The sequence below is a fragment of the Lepisosteus oculatus genome, chromosome 10 (assembly GCF_040954835.1).
Source record: "Lepisosteus oculatus isolate fLepOcu1 chromosome 10, fLepOcu1.hap2, whole genome shotgun sequence".
NCBI classification, from domain to species: domain Eukaryota; kingdom Metazoa; phylum Chordata; class Actinopteri; order Semionotiformes; family Lepisosteidae; genus Lepisosteus; species Lepisosteus oculatus.
Genome location: NC_090705.1, coordinates 24,131,917 through 24,150,924, shown reverse-complemented (window position 1 = coordinate 24,150,924; position 19,008 = coordinate 24,131,917). Strand labels below are relative to the sequence as shown.

Sequence of the window (19,008 nt, the reverse complement as noted above, 5' to 3'; positions counted from 1 at the left end):
AATTGAAACATTTGGTAGCCTTTATTATGAATTGTATAAGTTTTAATACATTTTATGTACTCAGGAGCTTTAAAAATCAATGTGAATTAAGTTAAAGTACTTAATATTAAATTGTAAGGTACTGTATATATACAGTAAGTACTTTAAAACAGCTACAGTAAATAAGGATGAACTATTAGTGTAGTCTACGCTCAGAGTCTTATTTCTACAAGGCAGAAACCTATGGTTTTAAGAAGCAGTGCAATAATTCTGGAAAGTGGAAACTCTCATATCAAAGAAACAAGGTTACAGTGATTGCATCTTGAAATAGATCAACATAAGAATGTTGACCTGAGTACATATCTAGACTCTTTTTCTGTGTTCAACCAAGCAGCAATTAGTTTCTCCATTAAACCAACGAGTTGTATTCCAGTTTCTTAAAAGATGAATAAACACATATTGACAAGTTATTTTTGCTCATGTATAAAGGGGGGATTAGAGTTAGGGTTAGGATTTATAATAGACATATGATTTGCTTTTGATTTTTTAAATCATGCATTTTGTTATGGAACTGATTACAACATATGTTTAATAGTATGACTTTGCTTGAAGTAGGTGATGGAATTGCCTGCATTTGACATCAGCACTGATATTTGTCAGCTGTTGTAACCTTCCACATGCCAGTTGAGTTTCCAAAGCCAAGGCATAGACCTGCCGCCTTGATGGGCAATGGTTTAACTTAGACAAGTAGTTCTCTGGGTGCATTCTGAAAAAATCACAGCTAATCTAAAGAATGTCAAAGCTGTGAATAACCCAGACACCAGTTTCATTGCACAATTCAAAAGTAAACTAAGTAGGCTCAGTATTGATAGTGACAGGAGCACTTTACAGGAGTGGAAAAAATACAAAAAAAAAAAGAGAAACTCTTGTGTCAGTGCCGGCTTTTGAGCAAATCTGCTTCCAGAGCTTATCAATTTATCATGCATTCTGGGCACTGGTGATGTTTTGATGTATGAGCTACAGTACCTATTCTGCATCCTGATTTTCTGATTTTGCAATTCAAGATTCAAGATACCAGTAGAAACTGACAAGTAAAAATACATTCTGGATAAAAATTGGTTTCCAGACATTTGTGGTTCTACAGCTCCAAAATAAGGAGGTGTACAGTTTATAAAAGTGTTATAGCGTTGCACATTAAAAAGTTTGGAAACAGCAGGGGCTGTCTGTATCACAGCAACAGATGCTATTAAGATTCAACTCAAGTTCATCTCTTTCTCAAAAGGAGAAACCATCTGAAACATCATATAGTCTTTTTAATTTATTACTTAATTATATAGTATATACAGTACTTAAAAGCATTAAAATGTGGCAATTGAGTATGTGAACCAATTAGATTTGTAACTTTTTGATGTCCCTCAGAGGATAATATTGTATCCTTTCACCTCATTTGATCATGTCAACAGCTCCCACCTATTCTACTGGATTGCATTACACCAGAATCAAAGTAGTGCATAGCCGTAGCATGTTCAATAAAAATCCAGACTGTAATGGTAGTGGGAAATTCTTCAATATATTGCATTTCTGCCATTAATACTTATTTATCTTTTAAAAGTACATGCTGTACAGTACATATTCTTTAACCTTAAACATATAACAAATACAACTGTTTCAGCCAGTATGGCCAAAAGTTCATGTAAAAAAGGATCATGTTATACACTTTAGAAAAGTACTGAACAGCATACAAGCTAAGAAGCTCAGACTGGACTGTCTGTCACCTTTGCATTTCACATTCACAAAAGAAAAAGAACTACAGTGCCCTTTCACTCATTTGCTAATGGATCCATTTTAAATTTTATGTCTTTTTTTAGCTTACCATTAAGCTAATGGACTTACTATAGGTGATACATAACTGCATTACTGCATGCCTTATCCTGTCAAGCTTATGTTATTGCGCTCTTTGTAATAGGTACACATCTGCAGTGTCCGTGTAGTGGATCACAGTAAAAAAAGAAAAGACAGAAGCCTAGTAATTGAAATTCAAGCCACATTGGCTAGTGGCACAACTACTGTACTCCAGAAAGTGTAAGCTCCCAATCCTTAATTAAATAAACGCAATTTGATTTTAATGTGTCACAGGACACTCTGACACATTTCTTGACGTGAAGGACAAGAGAAATGGCATTTCCTCTCGTCACACCTTGTGCATTCATAGATCACTCTAATAGACTGGTGCAATTAAAGACCCAATTTAGCAAAATAAATGTCTTAAAAGGTGACAGGAAATATTTACAAGCTCTTTAAATGACAAGCACTTAGCTCTGTGCAAATATTACTTCTGTTTATTTCTAGAGCAGATACACAGGCCCCTACTGCTTATTATTCTGCTTATTATTCTGATAAGTACAGTGTCAAAATGAAAATACTGAATTTCCCAAATGGGGGAGAAAGCTTTGTGTTTTCAACTTCAGCAATTTTCGTACTCCTCTCTACCTTATAGGTCTCCTGGAGAACACATGCTCCCCTCCCTCAAATCTTGTTTTAGACTGCTATTAATTTAGTCTATGATACCTGTTATTCCACGCAGTTGCCATTTTTGTAATATACAATGTGATATTAATAAAATGCAATAACACATGCTAGTGTAAACCTATCTTATTAATAATGACATTAGAACTATTTCAGTTCTTTTGTGTTAATTAAGGCATTGAAGATATTCCATGTGTATGAATAGGTCAGAATACTGCACACTTCATGATATAAATTAGTATTCTTATGTAAGGAATTAACAGTGAAGAAGAGTAAAAAAAAACATTTACTGTAGATCTACTGTACTATATCACATTGTTTTCTAGGATTCAAATTTAATAAGCACACTCTCGGGGGATATTAAGGTATGTCATTTTAATGAAAATAGTCTGTTAACATTTACTGTATTCCACTTTTTAAACAATACTTACAAGCCTGAAGGTAATGTATACAGCATACTATCTCAAAAGTTTAAAATGGTCTGTCCAACAGCACCTAAACAAAAAGTCACTGAATTCTGGGGAGAAATTCTAAATGAAATTTGTCATATTTAACAAAATCATCTAGGGTACAATAAATGCATGTGACAGTCAGCATTGAAAAAAACAACACAAGTCTTAAAAATACAGTGAAAGGTACTGTATAAGTGTCATTTACTTACAAAGTAGACTTCAAGTGGAAAGAAGACACAAATTCCCAAAACAAAACCCAAAAATACAAAGACATCCAAACAAAAAATAGAGTGTGATAGATATTAGAGGCACAATGCAAGGATGGTACAAACAAGTTGAAGTACCAAAGAAAAACAATATACAGTAAACCTTTGTCCTACAAGTTTAATTTGTTCCTCAAAAACTGCTTGGAAAATTAATCTAAATGGAAAGTAAATTTCCATTACTTCTCATGATATAATCTTTAATTGGCTCCAGAACCCCAAAATTTTCACTCAGATACAAAAACCTCACTTTCATACAGCACAGAATGTATCCAAGTATGAAAATAATAACATTTCTGATTAATTATTTGAGCAACATGCTTAAAGTCATTAGCTGATGCACAAACAAAAGCTTGGAAATCAGTAACGGTCTTGCTCATTTACAGTACAGTAGTTATATCATTATCCGAGAGGACACAGGACAAGAAGAATATCGACGATGTTTTACAAGAGCCCAGCTCATGAGAATGAAAAAACAGGTAGGAATTACTAAATTCTGTATAAATGAAAATTTGTATGGTAATTGCTTGAATAGCAAGAGACTACAGAAGATTGGGAAGAGATTAGGAAGTACGCTGGTTTCTCCAAACTCTTTCCTCACAAGATTCCAAACTGCTCCAACTGCTCTTCCATTAACTCCCAACCACCTCATCACATATTCACATTTAAACAAGGCCCTAGTCTACACAATCTACACAACAATTTTGTGCTTTTACTTCACAGTAAAAATAAATCTAATTTGCCAGTTAATTTGACAATAGTAGATTTTTAAGATACAAATTTAATACTGACAGGGCAGGATGGTTAGTTAGCATGACATCTAAAATATGTTTCACCTGTCAGTCAGAAGAGCTTCTTCCAAAAGTTTCCCTTCCTCCTGACCTTTTGACTTTTTAATTAGGTAACTCCAAATTCTCGGGACTCAGTGATTGGGCTATCACTGGGCCAGAGTCAGACCCTCTCTACCAACCCATGAGCATTGCATTGGTGTCAAAAGCAAAACAGCAGGCAGCTGGAAGTGGGTGTGTTAGTGATAAGCTAAATTGAAGGAAGAGGCAGTACAGTATATACACAGGTGGCAGGCAAGCATAAAATATATTTCTTAAATCTAAATAAATTGATTTATTATCTATAGAACTGAGTACATAATTCTTGCAATTTTTATTACATATTTTTGCTACTCCATCATGTGAGCATTTTTTAATATACAAAATTTCACACACGATTAATCCCCCTTCAAGTGATTTAATGTTTTAAGTACTATGAACTTATGAGCAGTGTTCTATGTAGACATTAATGAGGAATTGGAGCACTTCGCACACGTAGCATTTTTCATTTCATTAATTAAAATAACTATTAAACATCCATTCAGCATAATTTTAAGTGAAGGAAAAAGTTCTGTTTACACTATGAGATAGACCTGTGTTCGGTTAAACATATTGCAGCATCCCATCCCCAGAAGCAGTTTGACTAGGAGCCTCTCATTTCCCTTTTACCTTCCTCAAGAAATAGGCAAGGCCCCTTTCCCTTTCCCCAAGCTGGGAAGTTGCAGCTGTTACTCTCTTCCTCTCTCTTTGCCTCCTGCCTATACCTCCTCTCTGAGTAACAAGCAAGCCTATGTACCAAGAAAAGGGCAATTAAACTAGTGAGCTGTAGTTATCATCTCCTACCTGTCTTTCTACACTACTGCCTTTGCAAATGAAATTAGGGAGGATTGTTGCATTGGTGTCAGATAAGTGGGATTCCCATTGCCTCACCTGAAGCAAGAATGAGAAGTGGCTGTGTGCAAGAGAAGAAAATAATGGAAAGGAGTTATCTAACAACAAGAACCCAGAAGGACAGGAACAGCTGTCTTTTATTGACTGGAGTGCAAGATAGCAATAGCAGAGTTAATGGAAGAGCTGAATGCAAAAGATAAGCTGAATAAAAGAAGCCCAGAAGCAAAGGTTCAGGAGTTATCTAGGTTGCTGATAACTGAGGTATTGCACGGATTAGTAGAGGAACCAAGACCTAGAGTAACCAAAGCAGGGAAAGAGCAAAATTTGGCACAGCTTGGACAAGAGCATGGTGACAGTCGCCACAGCAAAAATGATTTGCCAGGTCTTACTGTGAAAGCAGGAGAGCAGGCCCTGTTTCTGGGGTTCCCAAGTGACTCTAGAAGCAGAGCAACGCAGCTCATGGTTACTGCAGACAAATTACTGTATGTAGCAAGCCCTTAAAACCAAGTTTGAGTTGGCCACTCACTTAAATACCTGGCCCAAAACGGAGATGGCAGTCCAGCTGGCCCTATGTGCAGAAGGGGAGGCCCACGGTATATACAGTACCTAGACATATCACCTGAAAATGTCAGGCAGTCTTAGCATTGGTGGTTTTGAGGCACAGTGCCTGCACTGGTGGCTTGGGAGCAGCTTGACCACTGAGTCCATCATAGAGGGGAGAGACTAGCAACTGACCTGTTACTGTACCTCGACCGCAGAGCTTATTCTCAGTTTCCCAGGGAAGCTCAGTACATCTGGAGACTCACCTGTTTGTATATAGCCTAACCCCCTGACCATCTGAGTACCAGAAGCATTTAGCAGCCCCAGTAGGCCTAGAGGCAGTGATTTTCAGTAAGCATACTGCACTTCACCAGAGGCCAGCTGATCCAGAGGCCTGTGCGGTTGCCAAACTAAGCTCTGCCCCAAGAGAGACCCCTGACACCCAGCTCTATTATCATCTATCTGTCCTTGTAGAGGGGAAGCCATGCCAGGCCTTGCTGGACATGGACTCCAGAGCCACCACAGTACACCCAGAGCTCCTTTCTGTACAGCAACAGAAGAGGAAGCGTACATGTATGAGCGGATGTGGAGCTGGGTCCAGGAAGCTTGCATTTTGGGGTTGGACTTCCTCCACAGGGCCCAAGTGTGATTGTTTCTTCATTGAGGAGTGGTCTCTTTCCCCCTGCCTGCAACAGTCCCACTGGTGCCTTGTACAGTACCTCAGACCTCCCCCATCCTTCAGCTCTGGATGTGAAAGCTACAAACTCGACTTGACTGACTGCAAGAGGCCTCCCATTTGGCCAACCAATACCAGCCTGGAAGAGAGTGAGCAATGGAGCCGCCACCACCACGTGACCACACCAGAAGGTCAGTGATCATGGCAGTCTGGAAGAAGAATACTGACCTAAAATCTGCAACAGAGTGAGTCTAGGAGCTTCTGCAGAAGTTATACCATGTATTTGCAGTGACACCGCAGGAGCAAAGCCACACCAACATGGTACAGCACCACATTGAGACTGCAGACATACGCCCAATCTCACAACGAACTTGCCACCTGATACCAGCAAAGAGAACAGCAGTAAAGTGCCCCATAGCAGAGATGCAAGAGACTGAGATTATAGAGCACGGGATGATAGATCATACAGCCCATGGAAATCACCTTTAGTGCTGGTTCCGAAGAAAGATGGCGGCTGAGGGTTTTGTGTGGACTACTGCAAGCTGAATGCAGTCAGCAGGAAGGACTACTATCCATCACCCTGGATTGATGAGTCCTTGGAACTGTTCGCTCAGGTCTCCCGAGAACCCCCAGAGAGAAATGCTTTGTGCTGGTTGCAGTGGATCATTTCACATGCTGGCCAGAAACATATACTTTACCAGACCAGGAAGCATAAGGATCCCCCAGAAGTTGCATTCTGAAAAAGCAGTCCCACTTATTCTAGGCCATGTGCAAATGCCTTGAAATTTGTAAGACTCAGACCTTACTACACCCACAGGGCAACAGCCTGATCAAGTGTTTCAACTACTGTACACTCTAAGAACCCAACTGTCCCTGATCATGGAGGCACATCAAAAGGAATGGATTATTCAGCTTCCACTGGTCCTCCTGGGTTGCCAGTCAGTCGTACAAGAGTCCATTGTCTGAATCCCAGACCAGCTACCATGTCTCTGTAGCCCTGGGGCCATCTAGTTGTCCTCTCCAGAACTGGAAGGCCCCTTACCAGGGGCAGTTCATGCAGGTGTGCCCCACAGTTCGTTTTGTAGTCTTAATTCATCTGCCAGACAGCACCAGCACCAGAAATGCACCACCACCTGCAGCCCAGACCCCTGGCACTGAGTGAGAAGCCTCTCCTTTTGCTGTGTTCTCGGTCTGCCTCTAGAAATAGGTAGGGCCCCTTTCCCTCTCCCACTGTTTTTCACCAAACCTCTAAGCTGAGCAGTAGGACCTGTAACTTTCTTCCTGTCTCTTTTTTTCGTGCCTACCTCTCCTCTCTCAGTGACAAGCATGCTGTGTACCTGTCATGACAGTTGTCTAATGGTACCCTTCGGCTAGCGGTTGCCCTGGGAAACGGTTGCATTTTCACGAGGGCTCACATTTTCAGGGTTTTCTTCTCTAAGAGCCTTCGCTCTGCACAGCAGACTTAGCTCCAATGTTGCCCAGTGCACCAGCCTCAGCTCCTTGCCTGCTGTCTGCATTGTGTGATGCAGTAGTGTCAGATTCAAGCCTGCTCTCCATTCTGTACATATTCTTTTCACTGGTCACCGCATTGCCAACGTGTACCCCTGGAAATCCAAAGCGCTGCCCTTCAAGCCCGTCGGGTTCCCTTTTCAGGGATCTTGCTGTTTGGTTTCTTTCACTACACAAGATTCCCCTTTTCCGACTGATGGGCTTTGTTCCCTTCTTTTCGCCAGGGATGTACAGTAGTAAGCCGGCTTCTTCTGGGACCGTCACTCCTCTCTTTTCTTTCCCATTACTGTCCAGCCTTGGCTGATTAAGCCCCACCAGCCAGTAATGAATTATTTCATTACCACCTTTCACCTTTCACTCTCTGGTCTCTTGCGCTTGGGTTCTAACAAATCACCATGTGTGTGGCTGTATTCAGCTGTGACATTGCAGTACCAAAAAAGGGGCAATAAAACTAGTGAGTTCCAGTTACCATCTCCTGCCTGTCTTCCTGCACCACCACCTCTGCAAGGGAAATTATGAGGCATCACTGCAATATGTAATACTGTATTCAGAACTAAAACATAAGAGAGTCAAAGATGCCATAACATGGTATTGGTTCTTTCTCTAAGTGGTGGCTTTTTATAAATTTTACCAAGATGGCATTATTTGTAGGGATCTATCCAGAAAGTTTAATGCACAGACTCACTTCAAGATATAATTAGAATCAGATTCAAAATATTTCACCTTTGCTTAGAAAAGAGTTGACTGATATCACACAGTTCTGAAATCTTCTTCTGCTGAGTTGAGAATTCTATGCCTTCATCAAACACTTAAATGGATGGAAAGATATAGAAACTTCAGTTACAGACAAATTTCCAATACAAGCACCTTTGGAGCAAACATAATTGTCAAAAGCTCAACACAGGAATGAAGTGCCATGTGTCATATTGCCTTTTAACCTGCAGTTTTATACTCTTCATGACATACTGTACATTACCATCTGGTGGGGAACAGGCATTGTTAACATGGACTGCATTTGACTCACACTGTCATCCAATTCACATTGATGAAAGATTTAATTCCTGGGCTGCTGAGGATATCATGGTTATATACAGTATTATGTGGCAAGGTCAGAGAGATGGTTTTGAAGAGCTGATGCACAAAATTAATTTTAAAATGCAGATACCTACTATGTTCATCCATGCATCCATTTCCTAACCACTTTATCCAATACTGGGTTGCAGGGGAGCTGGAGCCTACAACATCACAAGGCAGAGTAAACCCTGAATCCCTCACATGATACACACAGACACAGACACCTACACAATGACACCAGAAGCAATCTTCCCAGAAGCCAATTAACATACCATGTACTGTATGTCTTTGGACTGTAGGAGGAAGCTAGAGCACCTGGTGAAAACCCATGTGAACATGGGTAGAACCTACAAACTACACAGATAACACCTCATGTCTGGAACTGAACCCAGGCTGCCAGCAAGGCAGCAATAGTAAACATATAATAGAGTGGAGTCTCATCCAGATTGTATCCTGCCCTGTTAGGAAATGAATGGAATTGTTCTGTACCTGTGTTGAGATCTAACTCCACGCCATGAAACACTAAAAAAACATTTCTAGGCTTTAAAGCTTCAATATGTCTTTTTTTTCTTTCTAAAATCTGCCAGCACAAAATATGGTGATGTGGCTTTTTAATTTCATAAAGGAAGGAAGAGATTAACGTGTAGGAATTTAAGTAAAATTATATGGCAGTTTTGTCAGATAATGATAAAATCAGATAAAATGATAAAATCAGATATAATAGTGTTTATTAAGCTTTATTACGTTTATTTAGTACCCTAATGTTTGTGTGTCAGGAATTGTAAGTTTTTATGAACAATGGATTTGTCATATATTTTATATATCCTACCTAAGCAATGGATGGAAGGGACAGTGTGATCCAAGTAGTCCTGCTAATGCTGAGTAAAAAAATATTTTAAGAAAATAACTAAAATATAATAGTTATCTGTACTAGTGTAGTGGATGAAATGTCAAATTCATTTCCATTGTAATCAAGTTTTGTTGATTTGATCAGCACTTTAAAATGAAAATGTTGCATCCCCACAAATCTCATGTTTTTTAAAAAAAGACTATACAGAATTAATGAATGTCTTCATTAAGCCAAAACCCCAGTGATGAATGGCCCGGGATATTAAATCTATAACCCTCCTTTCTTTCCTATTGAGCTGTGCACTTACAGCTCTAGACCAATGCAGGAGGTCACATTCAGAATCAGAGGGAGAATGTGTCCCTTGGGTTTTCATGTCAAATAGCAGTGGAAAGCTCCTCTGCCCTCAACACTGTGATGTTATCATGGACATTTCCACATTTTAATCTAACACTAAGTGTAGATATTTAAAAAAAACACACACATTGTGATAAACATGAATTTCTTGAGAAGAACCAATTACTTTGTGAGATAAAATACATAATAATAGAAAAACTGTGTGGATTAAGTAAACATACACAGATGAACTATAACCAATAATGAAAACATAGCATTTATTATGAGTTAGTGATAATATTTATTTTGTTGCAGATTCTAGTAGTGTGACTTATAGAGTAAATCATATTACAGAATCACTGATGCAAAGTCTGCAATACTACTCGCCAATACTTTGCAAATACATTGTTTATACTACCAATATAAATTCTCTGTGACTGTTAACTGCTTTCAACTCTGGTAAAATAATATATCATCCCCACCTTATCAAAATGCAAGGCTTTGTGGACACATTGGCTGCCATCCTCTCCTTCCATCACTCCAGTCTGAAAGCTGCTTGTCTGCAGGTCACTCATGCATGTCTTAGTAACAACGTGCTTCAGGACAGGAGGATTGTAAATTATTTACTCTCACCCACAAGGGAGGCAAAAGGCATTTAAAAGCTTGCTAGCCTTTTCAGACCTTTTTTCTCTTACTATTGTAAATTGATCTTCATAAACACAATAACTAGGGTAAATGTAAAACAACATAATATTAAAGACAATTTTTCATTTCACTGTTTTCATTCTTGGTAAATGGAGTCTGTGTATGAACACATTTGATGTAGGTGTTGCAAATATTTTAGTTTTCTCAAGGAAATATTTTATGAGCCCGACACAAGGCCTTCAAGAGAAGGGATAATATTCCAAATTGAAACATAAAGGAAGGCTAATGAAAAAAATAGTAGGATGGGAGAAATCCTTTAAAAGACTCCAGATTAAACCTTAAAATGTAGCTTTACATTGGTGCTTTACATTACATGGGTACATTGTAATCACATGATTACAGTACATGACAAGATTTTAACATGCATGAAAAATTATCTTTGAAAGCACCCTCTGATGCAGACAAATCAAACTATTATTGCTTCACATTTGTGTTTGAAAATACTATGAATGGATACAGTTCAGAGAATAAAAAATACAGCCTTAAACCTGAAGCAAAATTAAGGGTAGAACATATAGTATCATCATCTTTAAATTATGTTTAAGAGTTATTGTACATGAATGGCTGTAAAATAGTGTAATACTCTTGGCATAAAACTCTTCTGAATGTTCCACTTTTGGAAATATCATATTTAATGGATTCATATCTCTCTATACACAGTGCTAAGGTTACAAAATGCACTGGATTTCACTATAATCATTATTAGTGAAACTAATAACTAGTATTATTTCTAAGAAACCACCAGTGCTGCAAAAGAGGTCAATACACTCTGATTACCTACAATTAATAGTACAGAACTCACTATTCAGTAACTACCCTTATTATAATGCAGTAGCACAGAGAATCCCAAAGCACCTTGATTTCATACCAAGCATGTTTCTAATAAAGTCAAGCTTATTAACTCACAGTATGTAATTTACTGTTCTTTAATACATGTAATTTCCATGACCATACTGCTGAACTTGACTACTGCACCTTTATATATATATACTGTAGAATGGTTGCTTAGCAAAAGCAAATATACATTAAACCGGGACATGCAGGAATATATGTGGTATCATTTTGTTAGTCTACAAAATAACCAAGGACATTCACTAGATCTATAAATACACCCATCTCACAGATCAATTTTTAAAACCAAGGAAAATATATCCATATCATGCATTTCATGTATATGGTTGATATTTAAAAGATTAGAAATTATCATCAGAGATGCTAATCTTGCATTTTGTAACACTTTACATACTGTACATGTAAATAAACTAATGTATATGAGAGAAACCAAGGAATTTGCATTTCTGTGGGTTTTTCAGAATCTTCAGAATTTAAAATTAATTTTAAAGAACAGCTGCAAATGTGAAGCAATGTTTTATTTTCTTACGATTTATCAGTTCACCTCTTCATTCACACAATGGTCTAGAGTAGAGATTGGTGTTAAATCTGGTGTTACAATCTGGTTAAAGTGGGACAATGATAGTGCAGTGGCCTCACAGAAAGCCATGACTACTGCAGCAGCTCGTGAGCCTGACTGGAACAAGCTTTATCATATCATTCCTCAGAGTGCAAGAACTCACCTACTGACAGCTCTGTCACAGGAACATAAGACACTAGTCATTGAGTAAACCGCAGTGTGTCATTTACTTTCATGTCAATCAGTTTGGAATGCCACTTTCTTACCGATATATACAGTATATATATTCTACCTACTAAAATTCCCTCTACCCGTTAATCTACAGTACATATTGTCTATTCATAAATGCACTGAACAGGTAAACAATGTACAATGCAAATGAAATGCAAATAAGTCTCTGCAAGGGTGCTTTGGTATTACATGAGTAACACAACATCACATTTAATTAAATGCCCCATCCTTTCCACAGCTGTTTTCCAGCTATAGCTCAGCATGCTGGGAGAGATGTGGCCGGAAGGTGATTCCACTACATTTCACCTACATTAGAATTTTGTTTTCCTGTACAATGTCAGTTTTGAGTTGGAAGTGTTAAGGCCAAGAAATGTCAATAATGCAATATCAAACTACAACAAATTTCTAGCAAAATTAAATATGAGAATGATTATCCCTCCTGTATGGGGACAGATATAATTGTATTGTATGTTTTTTAACTAAGTCCAATGAAAAATGTACAATGATGGTATTGTTCTTTATAAAACCAGTATAATAATATGATGATCTGGAGATAAAAGATCTCAACTATTAGAACTACAACTCACATATTGTGTTTTTGTCAGTTTAATGATTCTTTAAGAATTAACAAACAGGGCAACTGGAATCATTAGCTGATATTTTCCTTTAAACAGATAAACATTCCTTGCTGTATTTTAAATTTTTTAAGCATTTTTCTAATGGCACAGTGCAGTGCAAAAGATGGTCAGCTGAGAACTCCAAAGCTCTCAAAAGTTACAAATGACAGAAGGCCATTCAGTCCATTTAGCCTATTTGAGCCCATATGATAGTTTGCAGTTAGTTAATCCAAGGATTTCTTCCAGTTATTTCTCAAAAGAATTGGCATTAGCTTCAACAACATGTCTGGGTGGTTTGAACCATAACTCCCACAACAACTTGAGTAAAGAAGTGCCTCTTGTCCTTGGTCTTAAATGTTCTTCCACGTAATTTCCACTTTTGCTCTCTGGTTCCTGTTTCACTGCTCAAATTGATCTAATTCACTGGATTGAATTTGTCAATGCCTTTGAGAATTCTGAATACTGGTATCAAGTCTCTTCATAATCTTCTCTGTTCAGGACTAAAAAGGTTCAGTTCTTTCAGCCTGTCTGTGAAGGAAATTCCCTTAAGCCTTGAAATGTATCTGGTTCCTCTTGTCTGAACAGATTCCAGTGCAGCAATATCTTTTCCGTAATCTGATGACCACAATTTTACAAAATAAGATACAGTAAATGAGACCATACCAGTGCATTATGCAATTGTAAAATAGCATCCCTTGATTGAAATTCTGATGTTTTAACTATATATCTTAGCATTTTCTTTGCCTTTTAATTACTTCATATATTTCTAGAAGATGTACAGTAAATGCCATGTCAGCGTAAACTGCTAAGTGTTTTTCACCAAATAATAGTTCTGGAACCTGAAACATGTTTAATCAGAATATTAAGTATATATCAACAGCATTTTAATTAATATACAGCACCAGAACAGACTTGATTTCTCCTGCAGAACAATGGAAAAAATTGTCCCTTATAAGGCATTATATTTTTTCCAGCTCACTAAGCCATTCTGGCTGGTACAATATGCTTAAAATAGATATAAAATTCCCTTGAAAACTGATGCCCTGTCTTAAAATTTGACTTAATTAAAAGAATCCAAAGGCATTGTATGTGAATAATCACAACAGCAGTGCATAAATGTTGCTAAACACTACATCATAAGAAATATTTAAAGATCTAACTCAACCCAAACATATATTCTTGACACCGTAGTGAATTTGTACCTGTGGTGATTTCTACTGACACATTGCTGTCACACCACTGCTGCTATGATCAGTGGGAATCTTTGTAACTCTGGTAACTTGGCAATAAAATAATTTATATTGTGGGTACCGTAGCATTGTGGTCAGAACCACTGCCCATTTCCTGTCTGAAACAGGTGCCAGACAATTACAAGCTGTCTCTTTCAGACCTCATATGCTTAGGAGTGTTCCAAATTAACGTTTAAAACCCTAGCAATGACTAAAAGAATGAAAAAAGCACAAGAATTAAGATAGTTATTTTTAACAGAAACATATTAGAAAGTGGATCCTTGATTTCTCTGAAATAAAAAATAAAGATGGGTATCACACCATTTATTTGTAAAGTTTAATACTGAGACCTTTATCAGTATACAGTATTCAATATAATAGTAGTATTACAATGTATCCATTATTTTATTTTACTCTGAAGCATAACTGTCTCAGAATGTATCACTTTATTTTATTATTATATTTGCCTGTTTTCTCAATGCATTTGTTAGACTGCTTATGATGCATCACCCCGACAGATCAACCTAAATAAACCTTGTACATACCGTATTTGCAGCTTTTTGGAAAAACTTCAAAAACACTGCTGCATTTCTCCAAGAACGTAATTAATCATATCATAAATGAAATACCGTGGACTATTTTCTTTCACTTTCTTTCATAGTTTTTAATCCAAATAAAGACAATACATTATAATCTGCATTATTACAATTTAGTAGTGAATGCCTTTCCAGCTGTTCTAGAAAGACAACGCACTATTAAGACGGCAACCCATCAGTCTTGTATAACATGTCCATGCAGAGACCAGTTTCAGAAAAAAAGGTCCAAATAAGCATTAGCTACTGTAAGTGTGAATTTAGAAAGACCAAAAAACCTTGAAACCTTGAACTGAGCTAAAGCATGTACTTACAGAAGAACAATGCAACCTGGGACCACATGACTGTCAAAATTTATAGGTAGATGTCAAAAACAAGGTCAAAGCTGTGATTACTGCCAAAGGTGGATCTATCTATACCCTGAACTTAAAAGCTGTTTCACATTCCCCTGATACCATTCCCATTGATACCACAGAAGAAACACAAAATGCCAACACCCCAAACCTGTACAGTACTTTCAAAGATCAATTGTTACAGTAATTCACGGTTCAATTTTGAGAAAATTTTTGAATATGAATTTCTAACATTTCAAGGCCAAATATCAGCCCTTTAGGACTAAAAACGTGTAAAATTTCAGTACATGTATGTCATGGAATAAGTTCATCTACTGTTGTTTTCTAATAATAATACCTACAACTACTGATTTCAATCACAACAGTGCCTAGACAGACTCTGATATCATTAAACTTGCTTCAGCAGTTTGCTTTTTAGTTCAAGTGCCTTAATCTAGCTTTGTAGTTATTTTGGAAAGTACTATTGGAAGTGGTTATGTAGTTAAAGTATAGACTTCATGTTAAAAATATAAAAACCGAGATGCAAGGTGTGTAATATTATAGTCACACAAAGCACCAGGGCCCAAACTTTCAGAAACTGTTATCCTCAACAAAAAACAATGCTAAATTCTGGATAACTATATTACCACAGGAGTTTGAGAGTGCTCTATAAGTAATACAAAGGCGATGAGGTTCTTTGGCAGCACAATGGATCAGTGGTTAAGGTTCTACACTTACTGTATAACTGGAAGGTTGTGGATTTAAATCTCAGGTGAGGCTCTGCTGTTATGATTTTGAACAAGGTACTTCACTCAAATTGGTTCATTAAAATACACAGCTGTACTAAGGGTTGCAAATGTTAAGTTGCTTTGGATAAATTTGCCAAATAAATTAGTAGCTAGTAATCTTTGAATGACAGTCAAATTAATGTCATTTTAAAAAGCTATTGAAAAGCTTATTCAGTACTAAACATTGCAGAATTCAAGAAACATGTCAGTATGGAGGGTTTAAGGTGTACAGTCCTGAATTCACATGTGTCTGATGGAATAGTTTGTTTTTCACCCAACGTAACAAAATACACTTTTGCCAAGTATTAATACTTTTTTAATTCCGTTAAAATGCAAACTGTTTTACTCTGTGTCCCTCGAAGAAATAATGAATGTTTTTCATTGTAATGCACCACAATGTTCCTCGCTACGCCCTCACTTATCTGGTTTGATTTTAAATCACAGAAAACGGCAAAATACAATAATAAACCCCAGCAGGAATAGCGGACTAAATTTAAAATAATATACTCAGGCAAACCCTCATAGGAAACAATACCAATAGTTTCCGAATAATTGCTAGTTATTACTGACTGGAATACATTCAATGCTGCCTTAAGCAGTGCTCCTTTAAGGCTATATACCCCACACACACCCACTCCCACCTCATTGAAACTGTAATCTAATGGTTCTTAGGACAGAGTAATTACCATTGTGGTACTATGTCACAGATCCTTTTAAAAAAAAACTTTACATTTAAGCACACGGAGCGATCATTCACCGCGTCATCATTAACCACAATGTGTTGTACTCATACTTTTAGCTTTAAACTCTTACTTTATTGTTCAGCGATGTACAGTTGGTCGTCGGCGAGTTTAATTGTAATTTTGTTCCTTTTGATTGTCCTGTACGTGACATGCTTATAGATTACGGCATTTATTCAACAATCCTGATATCTTAAAAAAAATCTAATATTGTTTATACTGTACCCAGGAGAAATAGGTACGTCTCTCTTGTCAATACTTTTTTAAAAATATGACAAATAATTATTTTCGAAAACATTATTTATATACATGTACCTATAAAATACATAACACAATGCATATTTACTACAGTACTAACTAGTTTATGAGTAGCCCATTGACAATTTGTAAAATACTTGCAGTTACAGTACATCTCTCAAGTGCTTAGAGCAATGACATAAGAAGTGTAACTACACTTATACTATACTATTTAAGAATAAACATCTTCATGCAAAATATATAGAAATGCATTAGAATCTGGTTGAACATAGAATCCTGTTAAATCATTTCAAGATTTTTAAAACAGTATTTTTATCTGATAAAAAGGTTTTAGACGAGTCTAAGAGTAACTTGTGCGGCACTTGAGATGGTTTTGGATTGCTAGAATTCATTCTGCGCAACAGCAGCAATGCTCGAAGAAAAATCCACACAATTTTTGTATCTCTACATTATTGTTGTTTTAAACTTCATATTGTGTGACCTTTTGGCAACTGAAGAATAAAAATGTGTAAATCTGGAATGTTTTTTCAATGCATATTAGCATACTGTACCTTTTGATTAGATTTAACCAATTGTACAATCTGATACGGCGAGAGACCTCCATTAATAAACACAAAGTAATATAAATATATATGGGATAGGCATTTAAAGGGGAGGTTTGACTGGACCTAAGTGCAGTATCTTCCAGCATTCAAAAATACTGGTGAAAAACTTAGCAAGCCTCTATTACTATGAAAACACCTCCTGAAAACCCTAAAGCTGCAATGGGCCAAGTGTATGGTCTGAAAAGGCTGTTTCCAAGCTTAATATGGCAACGATTTAAATTGTTTTTCAATCTCAGTATTTGTTTAATCCGACGTGCCTTTCAGACAAACTTAATCAGTTCTGCACCATTAAGCCTTGTAAATAAGACATCCTGACACTTCTGCACTAAGTGCTAACCATTACCGAAAACATACTGCACATGACTCCATAACGCCGTTATTTTTCTTTCGCAGCTACAAACTGCGGTATATTAAATGCTTACTATGTTCGCATAATTAAAGGTGTGAGTACTGCTATCTAGAGCTCCAGTAGTAAGACTACTCGAGAGTTTTCGCTACACTAAAACTACCTCCGGGGTTGATGGATAAGGACTGAATGATGCTGAGGCTGCAAACGCAAAAAAAGGAAGGCTTGCAAGAAACATGACGGGATTTCTGCTTTAAAAACATCTCATAAAAGCTGCTCCACACACACAAGGAAAAAAGTGATGAAAAGACAAAACTCACCTTAACAGGGGATGTTGGGTGGGATCAAAGAGGAGGGTTTAGCGAAGGTGTGATATTGTTAAAACACAGACACAAGGGTTTGGAAGCGGGAGGGAAAACGGGGAGATAAAAATCAAAAGGGTAGAAGTAGTCAGTCAGTAAAAAATGTTCAGGGATAATGGATCTAAGAGTAAACGAAAACAATTATAATTATAATAAAAAAACGAGTTGGTTTGTTTTGTTTAAAAATATTACAGGAGTAATCCAAAGTCTTGCGTCGTCTGCTGAGAATATATATCCAGTAGCTCCTGCTGCTGACAAGAAAGCCCACGACAGAAGCAGTAGTAGAGACAGTGGTAGCCGTAGCAGAATAAAGGTAGAAAATGATGTTGCTGTCCAAGCCTGTGTTTGCTATTCCTGCTCTCCGTGCGTGTACTGTCGCTTTCTTCTCCCTTCTCACAAAAGTGGTCCAAAGCACCCAGCTGCATCTCCACGGCACAACACTACACGCTGACGTCACGGAGACCGAGAGCTGTGAACGGTGCAGCGCCTGTCAGCTACTTTTCTCCTCACACTGAAGCACCTTCCGGCCGCTGCATTCATAAAGCTTGCCTGGTAAAAACCAAGTGTGACTGGATATAGAAAAGGACGCCAGCAATGTAATTTCACAAAATGTTGTTCCTCCCCCTCCCCTCAACCTAGACTTCGGTGGTGCAGTGTAAAATAACTAGAAAATTGCAACCAAAAGAAGCAAAAAAAAAAATCTTCTCCACCTTGTAATTAGAAAGCGGATGGGATCTAACAGGAATCGATTAATTACAGATAATTAATTATTCATTTTCATAGGCTTTGTCCCCTGCCTTTTCCTCGCTCTAAGCGTGGCGATTTTCTCATTCTGTTCAGTCCTAAGACTTGAGTTCTAAAAATGTCAATG

At 37.4% G+C, this 19,008-nt stretch overlaps 1 protein-coding gene across 10 annotated transcripts in view; it reads right to left on the bottom strand.

The window, feature by feature from the left end:
* LOC102683535 (poly(rC)-binding protein 3) overlaps window positions 1–18,693 on the bottom strand; it is a 371,030-nt gene extending 352,337 nt beyond the window's left edge. For 4 of the 10 annotated variants that reach the window (XM_069195016.1, XM_015357260.2, XM_015357262.2 and 1 more), the window contains exon 1: window positions 18,096–18,686. The gene's annotated coding sequence lies outside the window, so the exon portion shown is untranslated. Of the gene's footprint in view, window positions 1–18,095 lie in introns of all 10 variants that reach the window. The other 6 variants (XM_015357266.2, XM_015357267.2, XM_069195019.1 and 3 more) reach the window with 5 other exon arrangements.
* Window positions 18,694–19,008: the final 315 nt, after the last annotated feature.